The sequence below is a fragment of the Balaenoptera borealis genome, assembly GCF_965194805.1.
Source record: "Balaenoptera borealis genome assembly, chromosome: 6".
Classification (NCBI taxonomy): domain Eukaryota; kingdom Metazoa; phylum Chordata; class Mammalia; order Artiodactyla; family Balaenopteridae; genus Balaenoptera; species Balaenoptera borealis.
In genome coordinates, this window is record NC_138863.1 from 22,296,394 (window position 1) to 22,322,230 (window position 25,837).

The 25,837-nt window shown below is 37.4% G+C and overlaps 1 long non-coding RNA gene across 1 annotated transcript in view; it reads right to left on the minus strand.

Moving 5' to 3' along the window:
* Positions 1 to 18,768, minus strand: part of LOC309630544 — a 29,556-nt gene extending 10,788 nt beyond the window's left edge. The window contains exon 1 of the long non-coding RNA XR_014245747.1: positions 12,433 to 18,768. This is a non-coding gene — a long non-coding RNA (uncharacterized lncRNA). The remainder of the gene's footprint in view (positions 1 to 12,432) is intronic.
* Positions 18,769 to 25,837: the final 7,069 nt, after the last annotated feature.

Sequence of the window (25,837 nt, forward strand, 5' to 3'; positions counted from 1 at the left end):
ATAAATCCAAGGAGAAACATGCCAAGATACATATTAATCATACTATCAAAAATTAAATACAAAGAAAAAATATTAAAAGCAGCAAGGGAAAAACAACAAATAAAATACAAGGGAATCCCCATAGGTTAACAGCTGATCTTTCAGCAGAAACTCTGCAAGCCAGAAGGGAGTGGCAGGACATATTTTAAGTGATGAAAGGGAAAAACCTACAACCAAGATTACTCTACCCAGCAAGGATCTCATTCAGATTTGATGGAGAAATTAAAACCTTTACAGACAAGCAAAAGCTAAGAGAATTCAGCACCAACAAACCAGCTTCACAACAAATGCTAAAGGAACTTCTCTAGGCAGGATACACAAGAGAAGGAAAAGACCTACAATAACAAACACAAAACAATTAAGAAAATAGTAATAGGAACACATATCGATAACTACCTTAAATGTAAATGAATTAAATGCTCCAACCAAGAGACAGACTAGCTGAATGGATACAAAAACAAGACCTGTATATATGCTGTCTACAAGAGAACCACTTCAGACCTACTGACACATACAGATTGAAAATGAGGAGATGGAAAAAGATATTCCATGCAAATGGAAATCAAAAGAAAGCTGGAGTAGCAATTCTCATATCAGACAAAATAGACTTTAAAATAAAGACTATTATAAGAGACAAAGAAGGACACTACATAATGATCAAGAGATCAATCCAAGAAGAAATATAACAATTGTAAATATTTATGCACCCAACATAGGAGCAACTCAATACATAAGGCAAATGCTAATAGCCATAAAAGGGGAAATTGACAGTAACACAATCATAGTAGGGGACTTTAACACCCCCTTTCAGCAATGGACAGATCATCCAAAATGAAAAGAAATAAACACAAACTTTGAATGATGCATTAAAAAAGATGGATTTAATTTATATTTATAGGACATTCCATCCAAAGAAACCAGAATACACTTTCTTCTCAAGTGTTCCTGGATCATTCTGCAGGATAGATCATATCTTGGGTCACAAATCAAGCCTTGGGAAATTTAAGAAAATTAAAATAATATCAAGTATCTTTTCTGACAATAATGCTATGAGACTAGATATCAATTACAGGCAAAAAATCTGTAAAAAATACAAATACATGGACACTAAACAATACACTACTAAATAACCAAGAGATCACTGAAGAAATCAAAGAGGAAATCTAAAAATACCTAGAAACAAATGACAATGAAAACACGACGAACCAAAACCTATGGGATGCAGCAAAAGCAGTTCTAAGTGGGAACTTTATAGCATTACAATCCTACCTCAAGAAACAACAAACATCTCAAATAGACAATCTAACCTTACACCTAAAGCAATTAGAGAAAGAAGAAAAGAACCCCCAAAGTTAGCTGAAGGAAAGAAATCATAAAAATCAGATCAGAAATAAATGAAAAAGAAATGAAGGAAACAATAGCAAAGATCAATAAAACTAAAAGCTGGTTCTCTGAGAAGATAAACAAAATTGATAAACCATTAGCGAGACTCATCAAGAAAAAAAGGGAGAAGACTCAAATCAATAGAATTAGAAGTGAAAAGGAGAAGTAACAACTGACACTGCAGAAATACAAAGGATCATGAGAGATTACTACAAGCAACTCTATGCCAATAAAATGGACAACCTGGAAAAAATGGACAAATTCTTAGAAAAGCACAACTTTCCGAGACTGAGCCAGGAAGAAATAGAAAATGTAAACAGACCAATCACAAGCACTAAAATTGAGGCTGTGATTAAAAATCTTCCAACAAACAAAAGCCCAGGACCAGATCTTCTCAGGCGAATTCTATGAAACGTTTAGAGAAGAGTTAACACCTATCCTTCTCAAAGTCTTCCAAAATATAGCAGAGAGAGGAACACTCCCCAACTCATTATATGAGGCCACCATCACCCTGATACCAATACCAGACAAAGATGTCACAAAGAAAGAAAACTACAGGCCAATATCACTGATGAACATCGATGCAAAAATCCTCAACAAAATACTAGCAAACAGAATCCAACAGCACATTAAAAGGATCACACACCATGATCAAGTGGGGTTTATCCCAGGAATGCAAGGATTCTTCAATATATGCAAATCAATCAGTGTGATAAAACATATTAACAAATTGAAGGAGAAAAACCATATGATCATCTCAACAGATGCAGAAAAAGCTTTTGACAAAATTCAACACCGATTTATGATAAAAACGCTCCAGAAAGTAGACATAGAGGGAACTTATCTCAACATAATAAAGGCCATATATGACAAACCCACAGCCAACATCGTTGTCAATGGTGAAAAACTGAAACCATTTCCTCTAAGATCAGGGACAATACAAGGTTGTCCACTCTCACCACTATTATTCAACATAGTTTTGGAATTTTTAGCCTCAGCAATCAGAGAACAAAAGAAATAAAAGGAATCCAAATCAGAAAAGAAGAAGTAAAGCTGTCACTGTTTGCAGATGACATGATACTATACATAGAGAATCCTAAAGATGCCACTAGAAAACTACAAGACCTAATCAATTAATTTGGTAAAGTAGCAGGATACAATATTAATGCACAGAAATCTCTTGCATTCCTATACACTAGTGATGAAAAATCTGAAAGAGAAATTAAGGAAACACTCCCATTTACCATTGCAACAAAAAGAATAAAATACCTAGGAATAAACCTATCTAAGGAGACAAAAGACCTGTATGCAGAAAACTATGACACTGATGAAAGAAATTAAAGGTGATACAAATAGATGGAGAGATATACCATGTTCTTGGATTGGAAGAATCAACATTGTGAAAATGACTACACTACCCAAAGCAATCTACATTTTCCATGCAATCCCTATCAAACTACCAGTGGCATTTTTCACAGAACTAGAACAAAAAAATTTCACAATTTGTATGGAAACATAAAAGACCCCGAATAGCCAAAGCAATCTTGAGAAAGAAAAATGGAGCTGGAGGAATCAGGCTCCCTGACTTCAGACTATACTACAAAGCTACAGTAATCAAGACAGTATGGTACTGGAACAATAACAGAAATATACATCAGTGGAATAGGATAGAAAGCCCAGAGATAAACCCCCGCACATATGGTCACCTTACCTTTGTTAAAGGAGGCAAGAATATACAATGGAGAAAGGACAGCCCTTTCAATAAGTGGTGCTGGGAAAACTGGACAGCTACATGTAAAAGAATGAAATTAGAACACTCCCTAACACTGCATACAAAAATAAACTCAAAATGGATTAAAGAACTAAGTGTACGGCCAGACACTATAAAACTCTTAGAGGGAAACATAGGCAGAACACTCTATGTCTTAAATCACAGCAAGATCCTTTTTGACCCACCTCCTAGAGAAATGGAAATAAAAACAAAAATAAACAAATGGGGCATAATGAATCTTAAAAGCTTTTGCACAGCAAAAGAAACCATAAACAAGACGGAAGGACAGCCCCCAGAATGGGAGAAAATATTTGCAAATGAAGCAACTGACAAAGGATTAATCTCCAGAATTTATAAGCAGCTCATGCAGCTCAGTATCCAAAAACAAACATCCCAATTCAAAAATGGGCAGAAGACCTAAATAGACATTTCTCCAAAGAAGATATACAGATTGCCAACAAACACGTGAAAGAATGCTCAACATCATTAATCATTAGAGAAATGCAAATCAAAACTACAATGAGGTATCACCTCACACCTGTCAGAATGGCCACCATCAAAAAATCTACAAACAATAAATGCTGGAGAGGGTATGGTGAAAAGGGAACCCTCTTGCACTGTTGGTGGGAATGTAAATTGATACAGCCACTATGGAGAACAGTATGGAGGTTCCTTAAAAAACTAAAAATAGATCTACCATACGACCCAGCAATCCCACGAATGGGCATATACCCTGAGAAAACCATAGGTCAAAAAGTGTCATGTACCACAATGTTCACTGCAGCTCTATTTACAATAGCCAGGACATGGAAGCAACCTAAGTGTCCATCGACAGATGAATGGATAAAGAAGATGTGGCACATATATACAATGGAATATTACTCAGCCATAAAAAGAAACGAAACTGAGTTATGTGTAGTGAGGTGGATGGACCTAGAGACTGTCATACAGAGTGAAGTAAGTCAGAAAGAGAAAAACAAATACCGTATGCTAACACATATGTATGGAATCTAAAAAAAAAAGAAAATGTTTCTGAAGAACCTAGGGACAGGACAGGAATAAAGATGCAGACGTACAGAATGGACTTGAGGACACAGGGAGGAGGAAGGGTAAGCTGGGGTGAAGCGAGAGAGTGGCATGGACATATATATACTATCAAATGTAAAATAGATAGTGGGAAGCAGCTGTATAGCACAGGGAGATCAGCTCGGTGCTTTGTGACCACCTAGAGGGGTGGGATAGGGAGGGTGAGAGGCAGGGAGGCACAAGAGGGAAGAGATAGGAGATATATGTATATGTATAGCTGATTCACTTTGTTATAAAACAGAAAGTAACACACCATTGTAAAGCAATTATACTCCAATAAAGGTGTTAAAAAGAAATGGATTGCATTCCAACCTCTGAAATAGTATTAAATATTAATAATGTTTATAAATATTAATACATATCTTTGAATTTGGAAAATTGTTTGACAGGTATAGTTTGCTGACTCTCCCTCTTAAAATACATGTAGCTTCTTAAAGCTATATTGGGTTTTCCAACAATATCAGCACCTTCAGAAAATACATATGACTCAGAAATAATACATTTATTACTGAAAACTAATTTGTGTACTTATTTATCAAAAAGCAGGGATAGAGAATTACTCTCTACTTTTTTACTGAGATTCATTCAAAAAATGTCAAGATGCTCAAATTGTTTCTAACAGCTAATTTATTAGCTTTACTTGACCATAATTGCCTTAATTTTCATAGTTTTCATAATTTTCATAAGTTTAGCTTTTGTTTTCTGATCTTTAGGTCATACTTCCATAGAGTTATATTTTATTGATAATTCTTTTCTAATTACATTATTCTATTTAAATTGCATAACAATCTCATGTTTCCTCTTTTAGGATGACTATAGATTTTTCTGCTTCTCTCTGTCCTCACTCTTTTGCTTCTTTTGCTTTGTGCATTTACTTATACACCCAATTGTTTTGCTCTTACTTTCTTATCATTTAACTTATCATATTGCACATATTAGTCCCTATAATCTCAGTTATTTCAGTTTGAGTTGATAAAATTTAGTTTGCTACTAAATGAGTAGACATTAAACTGCCCATTCACTGCCCCCAAGTTTTGTTACTGTGTAGTAGGGTTTCAGAGTGGTACCATTTAAGATTCTTTATGCAGTTATTGAACTTTTTCTTTAAAAATTATTTCTTTTTTACTAAACACTCTCTAGATTGCTGGGCTGGCTGGACACCCGTGCTCTTAGTGAAGGCCACAGGGTCTGAAGTGGGTGTAGCTGTCCCTTTCCCCTGCTGCCCTGCTTGGTATCTTCCTGCTGTCACTGTATTATTACACCTGGAATCTCTACAGTCAGCTCTGCTCTTAATTGCTCCCTTGACCCTTTACTGTGTTCATCTGTCTTCTTCTTTCTTACTTTTTTTTTTTTTAATAAATTTATTTATTTATTTTTGGCTGTGTTGGGTCTTCGTTTCTGTGTGAGGGTCACTATCGCGGCCTCTCTTGTTGCGGAGCACAGGCTCCAGATGCGCAGGCTCAGCAGTTTTGGCTCACAGGCCCAGCTGCTCCGCGGCATGTGGGATCTTCCCAGACCAGGGCTCGAACCCATGTCCCCTGCATTGGCAGGCAGATTCTCAACCACTGTACCACCAGGGAAGCCCTTCTTTCTTACTTTTTGCATTGTTCTTCCCACCCATCTGGCTTTGGTGTTGAAAAGCCTGATTTTAACCATTGCTATAGGTGTTTGTGGATTTCCTTCCTTATGGTTCTTCAACCAGCCAGGCACATGTCATCTTTTGTGGTGTTCCCATGTTTAACTTTAGCAGCGAATATCACCAATGATACTGGTTCATCTTTTGGCCATACCACTTTCTGCATGATGGATCTTGCTTCATGCTTGCCCCAGCATGGACAAAGATGGCTGCAGCAGCTCCAGACATCACACAGCAATCTCCCGTGTCTAGAAGAGTGTCTGTGCTTTTATAAGAGCAAAGAAGACTCCCCTACAAGTTACATCAACAGAATTGCTTTCTCATCTCAGTGGTCAGAACTGAATTGTTGGACCAATTCTGAAACCAGTCACTTGGGAGAGGAATGGAATTGCCATGATAGACTTATACTAAACAAGATCTTCCCACAGATCTGGGGAGGGGCCCAGCTTCCACTAAAGACGAGGGTACAGATTCTTGCACAGAATCAAGACTTTGTTAGCAAGAAGTCAGAGATGGGATTGGCTATTGATTAGGCCACAAGTACAACTGCTATAGGAATGAAGATATTTGATTGAACATGTATTGACTGGAACCAAATAACTGAGATCAGACTTGAGGAAGTATTCTATCCAAAAGGCTTTTTGTCAGGCCAAACCACCAGTGTCCTTTTGATTTCTGAAGCAACAGTTGATATAATACTCACTGACACTTAGCATATCTGAACTTTTGGAGTTAATTATCCTCTCATGTCTACGTTCTGTTTCCCCAACTAGATAATGGTGGTGGATAATATTTTGACATGTGGCAATCAGCAAAAGGACAATTGAGGGTTTCAGGTTATGACCTTGTTCCTAATCCCAGTCACACTTCCATGTACAGAGCAGAGATTGGCCCTGAGCACTGAATGTCTCCTCTTGCCTTCTCATTCAGGGGCTGCAGACTGCCAGCTGTGGGTGTGTCAAGTTCACAGACATGCTTTGTTTCAGTATTACAATGTTTTTGAAAAAAATTTTCTGAATAGTTATTAATATTTACAAAATGAGAGATGTTATATAAAATCCTGATTTCTCACTTCTTTTGAAAGATCTGATGCTATGACACCACTGGGTCTGCATCCGTCAGGGCCGCAACTGGCTCGGGCTGCCCAGTGCTGGCCTTTTTAGAAGGGAGCCTGTGATCTCCTTTCCTCCCACAGCTGGGTTCTCTTTACACTATGAGCATTTCATTCACTTAAGGTAACTGATTGGCCCCTAGACCATTTATATTTGAGACTCCTATTCCAAATCATTCTGTACAATACTGTCATATTGATTTTTAAAAACACTCTTCTGTTCTACACTTTTGATTTCTTCTAGTTGTCTTTAAATAGTTTTCAGCCTCCTTAGTAGCATTTTGTCCTACCACTTAAATGGAGATCTCCTACCTCCATTGCATAAACCCTTACCTCACCATTCCTCCAGTGGTGGTATCCCCACCTGCTTCCGTGCCTCTCGTCGGAAAACTTCTGTGGCCTGGAACACTTTCGTGGTAGGCTGAATAATGTCTCCTCTGCCCCAAAGATATCCACATCCTGATCTCTGAAACCTGTGAATATGTTACCTTATATGGAAAAGGGAACTCTGCAGATGTGGTTTAGTTAAGAATTTTGGGATGGGAAGATTATTCTGTATTATCCAGGTGTGCCCCATATATGCACAGAGTCCTTATAAGAGAGACACGGAAGATCACATTGGGAGAAGGTGATGTGAAGACAGAAGCAGAGATTGGAATGATGCTATTATGAGTTAAAAAATGCCAAGGTAGCCTTTAAAAGCTGGAAGAGGCAAGGACTGGATTCTCCTCTGGAGCCTCAAAAAGAAACCAGCCCTATTGACAACCTTGATTTTAGCTCTCTAATACTTAACGGTAGATTGCTGACTTCCAGAACTGTATTTACTTTGAGACAATATTTGTTTTGTTTTAAGCCACTAAGCTTGTGGTCATTTGTTACAGCTGCAACTAGAAAATCACTGTAACCTTCTTTTCTATATTTGCTTATAAATGTTACCTTCTTGAAGCACTTCTGGGTTTTCAAAACAATGCACAATCTCTCATTGATTTTGTGTGTATATATTTCTTAGTTCCCCTTCTGAGTTCCAAGCTCATTGACAACAGGCCATTGGTGATTGAGTGCTGTGTTTTTCCCAGGACTTACTGAGTGTGTGAACACAGTTAGTAGTTAAGGACTATTTGTTGAGTGAAAGGGAAGACTAAGGATGTCGGTGGCTAAAATGGTCATGAGAAGCAATTGTCGGTGAGCGAGTCGATTAGGATGCTTAAATAACAAGAGTTTATATGCTTTAGTATCTTGAAAGGTTAGTGCATCTAGGTTACTTGCATTGGCCTGATGAACCTGAAGGAGAGGAGAACACTATTAAAATGGAGTGATTTCCCCTTCAGTTTGGGTGTGGTATGGGTCCTGAAAAGCCTACGTTGCCTGTTGGATCCCAGGAGAAGAAATTTTACTCACTGAGTTTTAAATTCAGCTTCTATCGAGGGCTCCTCCCAGATGATATGGATTATGGATTGCTAAAGCGTTTTTTCCTTGTGGGAGCTTTGGTTTAGAAGGCTACTCCATGCTAGAAATTGTAGATTCCCTTAGCAAATGAGGTCAAGATAATTTTTATTTGTTTTTCTGACACAGTAGAGTAGGTTACAGCTATCTAAGTAGACAATGTGTTATTTCAGTTATACCTAGACAATGGCATCCAGACAGAATTTCTCCAGGGAAGGTGACACATTTGCATAATGTCACTGAAGGTTTGTGTTTCTGTATTAACTGACAGAGATGGGCAATGACAGGATGTCAGACGGCTGCAGTGATGACAGAGCCCTTGAAAATAGAGACTGCGTGTTCCTTCAAGACGACATCACTCTTCTGTTACAGGAAGGTGGGAGGACACCCAGAGGAAGGAGACAGGGGAAGGTGGGAAAAGAGCTGCTGAGGACTTGAGAGGGTGAAGAGTAGTGTTTGATCACTGAAGGAAGGAGGGAAGCAAATGTTATAATTATGTTCAAATTTTGATAACAGAATGAGAAATTTGGCACAGAAATGGCACAGATGAGTTAAGCATTTTAAATTTATTTATTTATTTATTTATTTATTTATTTATGACTGTGTTGGGTCTTCGTTTCTGTGCGAGGGCTTTCTCCATTTGCGACAAGTGGGGGCCACTCTTCATCGCGGTGCGCGGGCCTCTCACTATCGCGGCCTCTCTTGTTGCGGAGCACAGGCTCCAGACACGCAGGCTCAGTAATTGTGGCACACGGGCCTAGTCGCTCCGCAGCATGTGGGATCTTCCCAGACCAGGGCTCGAACCCGTGTCCCCTGCATTGTCAGGCAGACTCTCAACCACTGCGCCACCAGGGAAGCCCAAGTTAAGCATTTTATATGACTAAAGTCTAGGGTAAGACTAATATATTTCTGTTGTTTTCCCATTCCGTCTGTTTGTTACAACTTAAAATCTTGTATTTTATATGTGTAACCAGAGTGAAATGCACCCTAAATCTCTGGACCTGTATAGGTTCACAAGAGCAATTTCGGCATTTGTTTTTTGCCTCTCCTAATGAGGAACTCAGCACGTGGTCAGTTCTTCAAAAGAATCCACTCATGTGTGTGAACATCTTAGTGTGTGACATAGACATTACTTGATATTTTACAGAGGAGATGACTTGAATATGTGTGTATGTGGGGGAGTGGTTATATCACACAAATACCAGCTCTGTCTCAGCAAAATTTAAATTCTCAAATCCACTGAAAGAAAGGGCTCTCCAGTTAATAGGCTCTGCCAGTTTCAGAGGGCGGATTGCCTTTTCTTACCTATGCATCCTTTTCTTGTTGCAGCCAACACTGAAGTGGCTCACTGTCTTAGGTTGGGTTCTCAGAAGCAAACCCTCAGATGAGAAGTCAAGTGCAAGTGATTTATTTCAGATGCTCCCAGGAGAAATTGGAGAAGAAGTGAGGGAAGCAGAACATAGAAGAGGAAGAAGCCAAGCAAAGGTGTAACCTCAGGCGAAACCCTACCCTTGACATGATGCTGTGTGATACAAACTACACCTCATAGTTTGTGACTTAAGGCAAGAAGACTGGGCTTCCATGCGCTGGCACCATCGGTCATTGGCCAAGGGCCAACCTAAGGGTAATAAACTCTCATGTATTTGAGGCTGTCTGTATGTGCAGGCAAAGGACTCCAGGAGCCTAAGTACAGTCCCTCAAAGAAGAGGTACTACCATGGGCCTTGAGGGGCAAGTGCACGTTGAAGCTGGGATGAAGGTGCACAAAGAAACAGAATGAGGGACCCAAGAAGATGTAGGCTGGACACCGACAGTGTCTGCTACGCTATCAAAGTATTCTTTCCAAAGAGTGACTGCCCTTTCCAAGGGGGATTCTTGATGACATCTTTCTCTCCTATTTTATCCTTATTGCCCTTCACCAGAAGACTTTCCTGCTCTTGAACATTATGATGGGAATTGATCAAAGCATATTGCCCTTTAAAAATGGCATAGAGAGAGAGATGGGCGATATGGGTCAAAAATTTTCTTTCTACATGAGGTCTTCATTCTCTTGATTCCATTTGAGTACTCTGTCTAAACTGACTTTTTGGGCTCTGGTCCAGCACCCCCAAGTGACTTAATTGTGGTGCTTCTGCTGGTTTTCTAGCTAATCTAAAGCTTCACTGGTTTTGGAGTGACATCTTGACAAAATGCTTTCTTTCCATGATCTCTCTAGGTTTTAACCCTGCTCTGAATTACTGAGGTTCATTCCTCCCTTTTTAATGATAATGATGATAACAATAAAAGTGACAGCTACCATTTATTGAGTGCTTCTCAGGCAATTTAGATATAAATTCTCACTAAATTCTCACATCGGCCCTGAGAATGAGTAGTATTATCTTCCTTTTATGGGTGAGAAAACTGAGGCTAAGTAGGAAAAACAAAGACAAGAACAAAAAAACAACTTTCCCGAGGACCTTTCTACTCTTTCCACATGGTACACTGGGTTTATTATATCTAACAGCTCTTCTCCCCTCACACAGCCACTCAGTGTTCTCTCTTGGGCAAGTGACTTTTGAATTTTACACACTTGAGGCAAATTAAAGGCAAATACATGTTTTTTCAAGATCTGCGGTAGGTTGTCTTCTTTAGATGAATGACAATCTATTGTTCAACCTCTATGCGTGGGCTGTAAACTAACAGCAGAAAGGATAGTTAGCTGTTCCTTTTGAAGCCTAATGTTTTTTGGAATTGATGGTTTCCTCATTAGAGGCTCTCAGCATATAAAAATGCTGTTTTAAAAATCTCTCTGAGAATCCAAAGAGCAAACACAAGCACATTTTGATGTATTCATAATGAGGTGAGCTACTTCAGTTAATAAACAGGCCACAGCACTATGAATAGAAGTGCCCCCACAATGGTCCGCACAGATGAATCTAGTGATGTGAAAGCCCCCTGAGAGCTCGACATTTCTACTAGGCCGGGACTCCCATGACACCACTAAGTGGTAAGAGCAGGGAAAAGACCGTCTGCACTGGGACCAGTCTGGGCAGCTTTTCTTTTCCTTTTAAAGTCTAGATTAAACCAGTTTTAGATTATTTTTGTTTTCTTTTCAAAATCTAGGCTGGGATTTGATTCATCTGTCTCTCAAAGCTGCATCCTCATTTGCCACCATCTCATGACGATCTGGTTATCAGTTGTTGTGTAGTGAACCAGGCCAAAATTAGCGGCATCTTTAAGAAAAAAATTTATTATATCTCACAATCTTGTGCATCAAGGATTAGGTCAGAGCTCACCCAGGTGATTCTTTTACACTATGTGGCATCAGTGAGGATGAATCAGTGGTCCTCAGTTAACATTTAAGCTGTTGAAATAACTTGATGAATGAGATGAAGTGAAGAGAAAATGCAATCGAAGTAGGAATTAGTCAGTTGGAAAATCCAGTTGAGGGACTTTCTTTTAAGGCATCAGAAAAGGGTTTAAAAAAAAAATGGAAAGAATGAAAGAAAAGAGATATGAAGGCTAGATGTAGAAATGCCAACACTTCTTTAATATTAATCTCAGAAAGAAAAAAAAGGGAAGGGAGAAAATATCTAAGTAAATAATGATGGATACAAGTTTCACATACAAAAGTCAATAACTTTCTTCTGCAAAAGAGAATAAAAACTAAGTAGAAAATATAAGAAAACAAAATGCCTTTCATAAGAGCAACAGAAACTATGAAATACTGAGGAATAAAACTAACAGAATGCACAACATCTTCAGTAAAAAAAAAATTTTTTAAGCTTGTAAAGTTAGTAAAAGAAGACAAATAAGTCAATAGATATAATGTATTCAAAGATGAGATTATATGATATAGTAAAGTCCTAGTTTCTCCCCAAATTAATCTTAAATTCAATGCAATTCCAATTAGAATTCCTAGAGGATTCTTTTATGAAATTTGAGAAGCTGGCTTTCTAAAATTTATGTGGAAAAATAAGTCTACGAATAAGCAAACTCTTTTTAAGCACAAAATTGAGGACTATGTCCTATTAACCCTTGGGATCTAGTGCAAAGAAATAAAAACAAGATGGCACTGGTTCAGGAAAAGAGAATTGACTAATGGAAAAGTGTAAAGATCCCAGGGTTAGATCCACATATGTATGGATATTTGGTATATGACAGTAGGTATAGGGTGGATTATTAATAGATGATCTTGGAGAAACTCTCCTTCTATAGAGAGAAAAAATAAAATTGGATTACTACTTAATACCATATGAACCTCAGATGAGTTAAAGATTTAAACTGGTAAAGATTTTTTTTTTTCCAATCCTTTTTATTGAAATCACCAGCTTTTTAGTTTTTGTTTTTGTTTTCAATGTATTTATTTTTTTCTTCCAGTTTTATTGAGATATAATTGACATACAACACTGTATAAGTTTAAGGTATACAGCATAATGATTTGGCTCACATACATCATGAAATGATTATCACAATAAGTTTAGTGACGTCTGTCATCTCACAGAGATACAAAATTAAAGAAATAGAAAACAATTTTTTCTTGTGATGAGAACTCTTAGGATTTACTCTTTTGACAACTTTAATATATAACATAGAGCAGTTTTAATTGTATTTATCATACTATATGTTACCTCCATAGTACTTATTTATCTTATAACTGGGAGTCTGTACCTTTTGACTGCCTTCATCCAGTTCCCCTCCTCCTACCCCTTGCCTCTGGTAACCACAAATCTGATCTCTTTTTCTTCGAGTTTGTTTTTGAAATAAAACTGACATACAACACCATGTTAGTTCCTGGTGCATAACATAGTGATTCCATATGTCTATAGGTTTCAAAATGATCACCACAATATGTCTAATTATGTCACCATACAAAGATATTACATAATTGTTGGCTGTGTTCCCCACACTGTACATTTCATATCTGTGACTCATTTATTTTGCACCTGGAAGTTTGTACCTCTTAATTTCCTATTTTTAATTTCACCTATTTCTTTCCTCTTCCTACCTCACTCGCCTCTGGCAACCGCCTGTTTATTCCGTGTATCTATAACTCTGTTTCTGTTTTGTTATGTTTGTTCATTTGTTTTTTAGATTCCACATATAAGTGAAATTATCCAGTATTTATCTTTGTCTGACTTATTTCACTTAGCATAATACCCTCTATGTCTAACCATGTTGCCTAAAAAAACAAGATTTCATTCTTCTTTTATGGCTGAGTAATATTCCATTGTGCACGTGCGTGCACGTATGTGTGTGTGTACACACACATCTTCTTTATCCATTCATCTATTGATGGGCACTTAGGTTGCTTCCATATCTTGGTTATTGTAAATCATGCTGCAGTGAACATAGGGGTGCATATATCTTTTCTAATTAGTGTTTTCATTTTCTTAGGGTAAATACCCAAGAGTGGAATTGCTGGATCATATTGTAGTTCTATTTTTAATATTTTGAGGAACCTCCATACTGCTTTCCATAGTGGCTTTCCAATTTACATTCCCACCAACAGTGCCTGAGGGTTCCCTTTTCTCCACATCCTTGCCAACACCTGTTATTTGTTGTCTTTTTGATAATAGCCATTCTGACAAGTGTGTGGTGATATCTCATTGTGGTTATGATTTGTATTTCCCTGATGATTAGTGATGTTGAGCATCTTTTCATGTGCCTGTTGGCCCTCTGTATGTCTTTTTAAAAAAATATTCAGATCCTCTGGCCAGTTTTTAATCAGGTTGTTTGTTTATTTTTTCTAGTGTTGAGTTGCATGAGTTTTTGTATATTTTGGATATTAATCCATTGGATATATCATTTGTAAATATCTTCTCCTGTTCAGTAAGTAGCCTTTTCATTTTGTTGATAGTTACCTTAGCTGTAAAGATAAAATTTTAAAGTTAATAAAACAAAACATATGAGAACATCTTTATGACTTTGGATTATGGAAGGATTTTTGAAAAAATCAGATTCCTCAAAGCATTAACCATCAGGTAAAACTTCATGTTTGACCTTTATCATAAATCAACTTTTTTTGTTTAACAAAGTTTACCATAATGAAGTTAAAATATGATGGTAGATTGAGAGAAGATATTTTCAATTTCTAAAATATAAGAAGGGATTAAAACCTAGAACATAGAGGAAATGTCTGCAAATTAACAAGGAAAAGGAAGGAAACCCAATCAAAAATTGGGCAAAGACAGTGAATAGGTAATTCAGAGACAGGGAAACCAAATGGCTAAGAAGTATATGAAAAGATGTTCACTTTTTTTCAGTAAATAGAGAGACGCAACTTAAATTTATGAATAACACTACTTTGACAAACATCAAAATTGAGGAAGTCATGATGAGAGTGGGGAGGCCCTGGTCAAGGGAAGCATCACATACAGTCATTTGGGGAATGTCCTGCCTGTGCTTAGTGACATTAAATACAGATGGACTTGTAGACCCCACAAGCCCATTCCAGTGTATATACCTCAGAGAAACTGGCACAGACCCATGAGGGAATGTGTTTGACGAAGCTCACAGCTGCATTTCTATTGGGCAAAATTTGGTCCTTGATACATGATGGTCTTTAGGGGAATCAGACTCAAACTGTGGTAAAACCACACGGTGCAATATTATACTACCATCACAATTAATTAACTAGATTAACAACAGTGTGAGTTAGAACTCAAGAAAAGTGTAACCAGAAAAATTTAATAAATACTAAGATTTAAATCTAATGTTATTTATGAAATTTTATAAAACACAAAAGTATTTTAAGGGTACCTGTTTATCTAATATACATAAAGATGGTATATTAGGGGTATATTTTAAATACAGTAAAGTAGGTGACTGGAGACGAGAAAGGGAATGGGATGGGGACAGAGACAAAGCAGATATGTAATAAAATAAAATGAAACAAAGTAAATAGCTAGTGATGACAGTGGGCCATGAGGAGAGCCTCATTATCTTAATTGTACCTAAGATAAAGGAAATAAAGACAAAAAAAAAAAAAAAAGGAAAATAAAGAGAAAAGACAAGAAGAGCAGAAGAGCAGGAGAGAGAGTGAAACAGCATGAAGGGACCTTGTGGAGTGGGGACTTTGAGTCAAAATCCAGATACTGCACTGACTGGCCCAGCAAATCATCAGTTTATAATTCCCTAAACTTCTACAGTCCTTTCAATTCATTCATTCAATCCATAGGAAATTTCCTTCAAGCTTGTTGATGAAATTAGGAAGAATGACAACAGCTACACTTGGTACAAACAGCATTAGAAATATTGACAAAACAGGAAATAAACCCAATACTCTTGTTACTAAAGCCTCTAAAAAAAAAATCATACAATTCTGCTGACTATATTCCAACTTCTATTAAAAGTGCACTGTTTTTGAATTTTTTAAAATTAAAGTCATAGGCAGAAGAATCTATTTTCTAAAAACTGTTCTTAATCTAAATGTTGATTTAATCATGGGCACCAAGAATGGGTGTTTTATTTTCTCTGTGTTGCCCATCTTCACTTTTCACTGTCTTTAATGTGCTATCAGATGAGAAACTGAAAAGTCACTCGAGTGTGAAGTCACACCAAGTGTATTTTCTCCTAATGACTCTGCCATCACCTTGAATTTGGAAACTTGGGTATTGACTGACATGTGCTCAGAACCTCTTCTGGCGAAAGCCCATTGGCGACGGTTTTGGGAAATGTGAGATGGTAGATTTCTTTCCAAATAGGAAATAGACAAAGAGCATCAGTTGGAAATATTCGAGATTTTCAAAAACAAAACAACATGGCAAAAATCTGATGATTTTTTATACAGTTGTTTGGCTTCAAATTCTAGAGTCTAAGGGAGTCAGACCAAAATAGAAGACTGTGAGAATTCTAGTCTTGTTTACTTTTTTCATGAGATTATAATGACAGGAACTTCATACAGCTCCTGTAGCATATTTCTTTTAAGGATAGTTACATATAAAGAGGGAGGTTTGGGGACCAGATACGTAGACAGCAGACACCCAGAAACACTTAATGTAGCTCCTGCCTTCAGAGCCCTTTAAATATTCCGCACTCTCACCTCTGCCTTAATGGGGTTCTGAGAAAGCATTGACGTCTGGGGTTTTCTTACTGTCCCTCATGATGAAGAACTGGACTCCATAAGGAAGACAAATAGCACAAGTAGCAGAATTATTCTCCCTTAAAAAAGTCCCTCATTTTGTTCTTGGATAGCTGTGTATTTTGAGTACAAAGTGACATTAAAAACACATCTTAAATTGTTCCCAAAGAGTCTATGTATCTGAAATGATGATCATTACTAAAAAAAAAAATACATATATACATGTGTATATACACAAGTATATGTGTATACATATATACACGTATGCATACATGTATGCACGTATAGATGCATATGCATATGTACATATATACCTGTATATACATATATGCATACATAAGTATATGTACATTTATCTGTATTTACACATACATATATACACTCAAACTGTCGTGAACTGACCTAAACCCACTTGATCTGTCAAAAGTCCTTTTTGGAAGCTATCTGTGGCATCCAGTAGATAAAAGAAGGTGAGGGGCTATTGGTTCAGTTTGCTTGGACCAGATTCCATCAGTGCCTGTTATTCTAGTGTCCCATTCAGTTTAGTAGTTTAGCACTCTTAAAAGTGCCCTGCTTGGATGATAAATTATATGGTTACCCTGCTTTGGTCTCCTCCCCGACAACCTCCTTACCAGGTAGTATATTATATTGGAAACAAGTCTTGGACCCAATTCTGTCACATATAAAAACTTTTATTAGCAAGCAGGCACAAAAACAGTCATGCAGCCTGTTCTGAAATCTTGATTGAGAGCCATCTCTTTGTTCTTACAGGCCCTCGGGCAGCACCTTGCTTAAAGATCGTGTGTGGCCCAAAACTTAAATACTTCTGAAAGCTCTTTTTTACAAATTTATTTATTTAATTTTCCGTTGCATTGTGTCTTCGTTGCTGCGCGTGGGCTTTCTCTACTTGTGGCGAGCAGGGGCTACTCTTCATTGTGGTGCGCGGGCTTCTCATTGTGGTGGCTTCTGCTGTAGCAGAGCACAGGCTTCTAGGCACGTGGGCTTCAGTAGTTGTGGCACACCGGCTCAGTAGTTGTGTCTCACGGGCTCTAGAGCGCAGGCTCAGCAGTTGTGGTGCACAGGCTTAGTTGCTCCGCAGCATGTGGGATCCTCCTGGACCAGGGCTCGGACCTGTGTTCCGTGCATTGGCAGGTGGATTCTTAACCACTGCCTCACCAGGGAAGTCCCTGAGAGCACTTTTTAAGAAAAAAATAGTACAAAACTCCAAATTCAAAACTACAGGTAAAAATAAGTATATATTTAGAAAGAGAAAAGAAATCGCACAAAAAATTATTCAGTTTTTGTGGAGCTGACAGATATCACAAACAGTAAAAAATTCAGACAAATAATATAATATCCTGCCTGACTCTTTGGACATTTCTTCATACGTAAATTTATGTTATGTAAGTATATAAATTATAAATTATTTAAATTAATAGTATTTCGCTTTTTAGATTTATGTCTGCTGAATTTTTAATGGCTATTATAAAATGTATTTACTTATTTATTTTTGAATTGTTGAATATTTTATTTATTTTTTTAATACAGCAGGTTCTTATTAGTTATCCACTTTATACATACTAGTGTATATATGTCAATCCCAATCTCCCAATTCATCACACCATCCTTGTCTTGTTCGTGATATTAGAGGAAATGCTTTCAGTTTTTCACCATTGAGAATGATGTTGGCTGTGGGTTTGTCATATATGGCCTTTATTATATTGAGGTAGGTTCCCTCTATACCCACTTTCTGGAGAGTTTTTAACATAAATGGGTGTTGAATTTTGTCAAAAGCTTTCTCTGCATCTATTGAGATGATCATATGGTTTTTATTCTTCAATTTGTTAATATGCTGTATCACATTGATTGATTTGCGTATGTTGAAGAATCCTTGCATCTCTGGGATAAATCCCACTTGATCGTGGTGTATGGTCCTTTTAATGTGTTGTTGGATTCTGTTTGCTCATATTTTGCTGAGGATTTTTGCATCTCTATTCATCAGTGATATTGGTCTGTAATTTTCTTTTTTTGTAGTATCTTTGTCTGATTTTGGTATCAGGGTGATGGTGGCCTCATAGAATGAGTTTGGGAGTGTTCCTCCCTCTGCAATGTTTTGGAAGAGTTTGAGAAGGATGAGTGTTAGCTCTTCTCTAAATGTTTGATAGAATTCACCTGTGAAGCCATCTGGTCCTGGACTTTTGTTTGTTGGAAGATTTTTAATCACAGTTTCAATTTCATTACTTGTGATTTGTCTGTTCATATTTTCTACTTCTTCTTGGTTCAGTCTTGGAAGGTTATACCTTTGTAAGAATTTGTCCATTTCTTCCAGGTTGTCCATTTTATAGGCACAGAGTTGCTTGTAGTAGTCTCTTAGGATGCTTTGTATTTCTGCGGTGTCTGTTGTAACTTCTCCTTTTTCATTTCTAATTTTATTGATTTGAGTCCTCTCCCTCTTTTTCTTGATGAGTCTGGCTAATGGTTTATCAATTTTGTTTATCTTCTCAGAGGACCAGCTTTTAGTTTTGTTGATCTTTGCTATTGTTTTCTTTGTTTCTATTTCATTTATTTCTGCTCTGATCTTTATGATTTCTTTCCTTCTGCTAACTTTGGGTTTTGTTTGTTCTTCTTTCTCTAGTTCCTTTAGGTGTAAGGTTAGATTGTTTATTTGAGATGTTTGTTGTTTCTTGAGGTAGGATTGTATTGCTATAAACTTCCCTCTTAGAACTGCTTTTGCTGCATCCCATAGGTTTTGGATTGTCGTGTTTTCATTGTCATCTGTCTCTAGGTATTTTTTGATTTCCCCTTTGATTTCTTCAGTTATCTCTTGGTTATTTAGTAATGTATTGTTTAGCCTCCATGTGTTTGTGTTTTTTTACGTTTTTTTTGCTGTAATTGATTTCTAATCTCATAGCATTATGGTCAGAAAAGATGCTTGATATGATTTCAATTTTCTTAAATTTACTGAGGCTTGATTTGTGACCCAAGATGTGATCTATCCTGGAGAATGTTCCGTGTGCACTTGAGAAGAAAGTGTAATCTGCTGTTTTTGGATGGAATGTCCTATAAATATCAATTAAATCTATCTGGTCTATTGTTTCATTTAAAGCTTCTGTTTCCTTATTTATTTTCATTTTGGATGATCTGTCCATTGGTGAAAGTGGGGTGTTAAAGTCCCCTACTATTATTGTGTTACTGTCAATTTCCCCTTTTATGACTGTTAGCAGTTGCCTTATGTATTGAGGTGCTCCTATGTTGGGTGCATATATATTTATAATTGTTATATCTTCTTCTTGGATTGATCCCTTGATCATTACGTAGTGTCCTTCCTTGCCTCTTGTAACATTCTTTATTTTAAAGTCTGTTTTATCTGATATGTGTATTGCTACTCCAGCTTTCTTTTGATTTCCATTTGCATGGAATATCTTTTTCCATCCCCTCACTTTCAGTCTGTATGTGTCCCTAGGTCTGAAGTGGGTCTCTTGTAGACAGCATATATATGGGTCTTGTTTTTGTATCCATTCAGCGTGCCTGTGTCTTTTGGTTGGAGCATTTAATCCATTCATGTTTAAGGTAATTATCGATATGAATGTTCCTATTACCATTTTCTTAATTGTTTTGGGTTTGTTTTTGTAGGTCCTTTTCTTTTCTTGTGTTTCCCACTTAGAGAAGTTCCTTTAGCATTTGTTGTAGAGCTGGTTTGGTGGTGCTGAATTCTCGCAGCTTTTGCTTGTCTGTAAAGCTTTTGATTTCTCCATCGAATCTGAATGAGATCCTTGCCGAGTAGAGTAATCTTGGTTTTAGGTTCTTCCCCTTCATCACTTTAAATATGTCAGGCCACTCCCTCCTGGCTTGTAGAGTTTCTGCTGAGAAATCAGCTGTTAACCTTATGGGGATTCCCTTCAATGTTGTTTGTCGTTTTCCCTTGCTGCTTTCTGTAATTTTTCTGGGTCTTTAATTTTTGCCAACTTGATTACTATGTGTCTTGGCATGTTTCTCCTTGTGTTTATCCTGTATGGTACTCTCTGTGCTTCCTGGACTTCGGTGGCTATTTCCTTTCCCATGTTAGGGCAATTTTTGACTATAATCTCTTCAAATATTTTCTCGGGGGCTTTCTCTCTCTCTTCTCCTTCTGGGACCCCTATGATGTGAATGTTGTTGCGTTTAATGTTGTCCCAAAGGTCTCTTAGGCTATCTTCATTCTTTTCATTCTTTTTTGACTATTTTGTTCCGCAGCATTGAATTCCACCATTCTGTCTTCCAGGTCACTTATCCATTCTTCTGCCTCAGTTGTTCTGCTATTGATTCCTTGTAGTGTATTTTTTTTTTATGTTTTTTTCTTGTCAACTTTAAATATTGCAATTATGTTTTTCAAGTTTATAATCTGCCCTGCATTGAGCAGAAATTCTTCATTTTGATATACTTAAATTCATCACATTTTCTAACCTTTTGTTATGTGGGGTTTTAGCCTTTCCTCACCACTGTATCACAGCTATTCCCCAACATTTTCTTTCATTAGCTTCCTAGTTTTTTTATACTTATATCTTGAATTCATGTGGAGTTCCTCTCTAAGTTGTAAGGTAGGAATTCTGCTTTATTTTTCTTCATATTTGAAGCCATTTTTCACCAATCTCTCTCTCTCTCTCTCTTATTTTTTTTTTTTTTTTGGCTACACCTGAACGGCATGTGGGATCTTAGTTCCTCAGCCAGGGATTGAACCCGAGCCCCCTGCAGTGGAAGCACAGAGTTTTAACCACTGGACCTCCAGGGAAGTCCCACCAATCGCTCTTAAAAAAACCTGTCCTCTAGTGTATTTTTCATTTCAATTACTGTATTGTTCATCTCTGTTTGTTTGTTCTTTAATTCTTCTAGGTCTTTGTTAAACATTTCTTGCATCTTCTCGATCTTTGCCTCCATTCCTTTTCCGAGGTCCTGGATCATCTTCACTATCATTATTCTGAATTCTTTTTCTGGAAGGTTGCCTGTCTCCACTTCATTTAGTTGTTTTTCTGGGATTTTATCTTGTTCCTTCATCTGGTACATAGCCCTCTGCCTTTTCATCTTGTCTATCTTTCTGTGAATGTGGTTTTTGTTCCACAAGCTGCAGGATTGTAGTTCTTCTTGCTTCTGCTGTCTGCCCTCTGGTGGATGAGGCTATCTAAGAGGCTTGTGCAAGTTTCCTGATGGGAGGAACTGGAGGTGGGTAGAGCTGGGTGTTGCTCTGGTGGGCAGAGCTCAGTAAAACTTTAATCTGCTTGTCTGCTGATGGGTGGGGCTGGGTTCCCTCCTTGTTGGTTGTTTGGCCTGAGGCAACCCAACACTGGAGCCTACCTGGGCTCTTTGGTGGAGCTAATGGCGGACTCTGGGAGGGCTCACGCCAAGGAGTACTTCCCAGAACTCCTGCTGCCAGTGTCCTTGTCCTCATGGTGAGACACAGCCACCCCCTGCCTCTGCAGGAGACCTTCCAACACTAGCTGGTAGGTCTGGTTCAGTCTCCTGTGGGGTCACTGCTCCTTCCCCTGGGTCCCGATGCACACACTACTCTGTGTGTGCCCTCCAAGTGTGGAGTCTCTGTTTCCCCGAGTCCTGTTGAAGTTCTGCAATCAAATCCCACTAGCCTTCAAAGTCTGATTCTCTAGGAATTCCTCCTCCCGTTGCCAGACCCACAGGTTGGGAAGCCTGACGTGGGGCTCAGAACCTTCACTCCAGTGAGTGGACGTCTGTGTTCTCCAGTTTGTGAGTCACCCACCCAGCAGTTACAGGATTTGATTTTACTGTGATTGCGCCCCTCCTACCATCTCATTGTGGCTTCTCCTTTGTCTTTGGATGTGGGGTATCTTTTTTGGTGAGTTCCAGTGTCTTCCTGTCGATGATTGTTCAGCAGTTAGTTGTGATTCCAGTGCTCTCGCAAGAGGGAGTGAGAGCATGTCCTTCTACTCTTCCATCTTGAACCAATCTCCCTATTATAGAATTTATAATACCTATTTTTAACTTATCAGAGTCTAACTTAAAATACTATTATAGTACTTCATATGTAAGAGTCTTAAACAGAGTTATGTCCATTTCTCTCTCCTGTCCCTTTTACTATCATTGTTTCATTATATTTTTTCATGTGTTATAAATTCCACAATATATTATTATTTTTAATAAGTCAGAAATTTGGAAAATACAAGTCATATATTATCTACACATTAATTGTGTCTAGCTTTCTTCATTCCATGATGTACATTTGCATTTCCATGAGATATCCTTTTATTTCAATTTGAAGAACTTCTTTTAGTGTTTCTTGCACACAGGTCTGCTAGTGATAATTCTCTCCCTTTTTTTGTTGTCTGATAAAAGCCTTTATTTTCCCTTCATTTTTAAAGTATAATTTCACTGGACATAGAACTTGAGGTTGATAGTCTCTTTTCCATCACTTTAAAGATGTCATTCTATTGTCTTTTGGAATATTTTCCTTAAAGTGATGTGTCGTTTTTCTCTGGTTGCTTTTAAGACTGCCTTCTTATCACTGGATTTCAGCAATTTGATTATGATGTGCCTGCTTGGGGTTTGTTGAGTATATTGGATTTCTGTAGGTTTTTGTTTTTCAATAAATTTTTAAAAAGTTTGGACATTAGTTCTTTAATTTCTCTTCCTTTGCCCCCTGCTGATTCCTCAATTTCAATATTTAAATTTCTCGTATATTTAAAGTCTTGGTACTGTCCCATAAGTAACTGTTTGCTAATTTTTAGGTTTTTTTTTTTTTTTCCTTTCTGTGATTCAGTTTGGATGGTTTCTTTTGCCATAACTTCAAGTCATTATATGTGTCTTACCTGATATTAAGCACATATGGTGAATTTTCATTTCATACTTTTCATTTCTGGAAGTTCTTATTACTTCTTTTTTACATGTTCCATTTCTTTCTCCATTTTGCTTGTGTTTTCCTTTAAATCCAAGAACATATTTATAGTAGCTGTTTTTTTTTTTTTTAATTAATTATTTATTTATTTATTTATGGCTGTGTTGGGTCTTCATTTCTGTGCAAGGGCTTTCTCTAGTTGCGGCAAGTGGGGCCACTCTTCATCACGGTGCGCGGGCCTCTCATTATCGCGGCGTCTCTTGTTGCAGAGCACGGGCTCCAGACGCGCAGGCTCAGTAATTGTGGCTCACAGGCCTAGTTGCTCCGCGGCATGTGGGATCTTCCCAGACCAGGGCTCGAACCTGTGTCCCCTGCATTGGCAGGCAGATTCTCAACCACTGCGCTACCAGGGAAGCCCTATAGTAGCTGTTTTAAAGTTTTTGTGTACTAGTTTCATTATCTCTGACATTCTGTGACTTTTCCTTTTGGTTGATGTTTTTTCTTGGTTATGGATCACATTTTTCTGCTTCTTTGCATGTATAATAATTTTTAATTGGATGTCAGACATTATCATGTTAAATTATTGAGAATCAAGATTTTGTTGTCTTTTTAAGAAAGAATGTTGAATTTTGTTTGGCAGGCAGTTGAGATAGTGTGATACTTTTGAGGCTTGTTCTTAAGTTTGTTTGAGTGAGTCTTGTGTAGCCCCTACTATAGGACTGGTTTAGCCCCATTACTAAAAGCATGGCCCTTCTGGGGTCTCTACTGAATGTGTAGGTGCTTCAGTGATGTCTCCACTTTGGCTCACTAGAACTTGGATGTCTCCCAGCCCTGTGTGAGCAGTGAAAGTTATTCAGCTTACAGCTTATAGTTTTTCTGACTCAAGAGGTTGCCTAAGCAGGTTTCTTTGAGTTCTTTCTCTGTGTAGAAACTTTCTCTCCAGTGCTCTGCCCTGCAAATTTCAGCTGCCTCCATGACTCTGATCTTTGTCTTTTCTAGTCAGCAAGACCACTGTGGTTTGTTAGGGGTCCCCAATTTCTGTGCTACTGGTTGGAATGTGACTCCAGGCAGAAAGCAAGGGAAACATGTAGGGTTCACTTATTTGTTTACCTTCCCTTAGGGTTCACTGTCCTGGGCGCCCTGTTTTTCAGTGTCTGTAAACACTTATTTGTATTGTTTAGTTTTCAGATTGTGCTGGGGGCAGGGCAAGTCAGGTACTATTTAATCCATCATGGCTGGAAGCAGAAGTCAAATCCACTAATCTTACCAGGAAAAAAATTTTTCAAAAAATATATTAGATCCCTACAAGAATATAAATTTCTCTTTTTTTAATTGTTGTTGTTGTTCACTGATTTGGACCAAGTGCTGAAAATGCCTTTTATCATGTTGTTGCTCAATAAATATTTCTTAAATACATAAATAAATCAATAAAATCTATTTTGTTAAACTAGCATGACCTTTGCTATTAATCAGAAAGCAAGATTGATGATGTGATATATTAGCCTATTTGTGGAATGCGGGCTTTTGATTAAATAATTTTAAATACAAGTTATTAATAATAATAGTTACTATTAATAATTATTTAAGTGTGTATTCCTGATTAAGGCACTTCAAATATTAACTAACCCCCCAGGGTACAGGGATAAGTTTAAAATACTGAATGTGCACATGTATACCACACTATCTATGTTAAAGTCTTTTAGAGAAAAGTACAGACAACAGCCAACACAGAAAAGGTAAAAATTCTTCTTTCTGCCCCTAATTCTTATTCTCTCTCAATTCTTTTCTGCATGATTATTATTTTTTATTACCATCTTATGCATAGACAAGTTATATATAAATATCTAATCCCTCTTTTGTCCCACAAATGATTGTGTATTATATACAGTAAACTGCACCTTTTTAACTTCATGTAATTAGATCTGTTAAGGAGAATTTCATAAATCACTTCATTATTTTAACATTTACCTAGATTTCATTAAACAGATATGTCATAATTTATTTAAAATATTTCCTGTTGATAGATATTTAGTTTTTCCCCATTTATTTTTGGCTACAAACAGTGCTATAATCAAAAGCCTTGCATGTATGTCATTGTGCTTTCATGTGCCACAGATTCCATCATATGATTGTACAAAGCAGCAATAAAAATGTACCCCAAACCAAGTAATGAACAAGTAAGCCTTAAGTACAATAGTCTTTTATTGCTGCATTATAATTGCATATCCCCAGTTCAAATTATTCTAATAAGGAAATTTAGGTGCACAAATTTCCACAAAACGTGAACACTACTTTGTAATACACCTCTGCCTCTTCTCAATGGACTCTGTGTCATAATACATGGTATTACTATGGTAAAAGTCTTTTTTACTAAGAAAAAATTACATGCTTCCACTTCTTTGGTCTCTGGATTAGAAAGAAACAAATTTGAAACTCTGAGCCTTTTGTGTGTGTGTGTGTGCAAAAAAA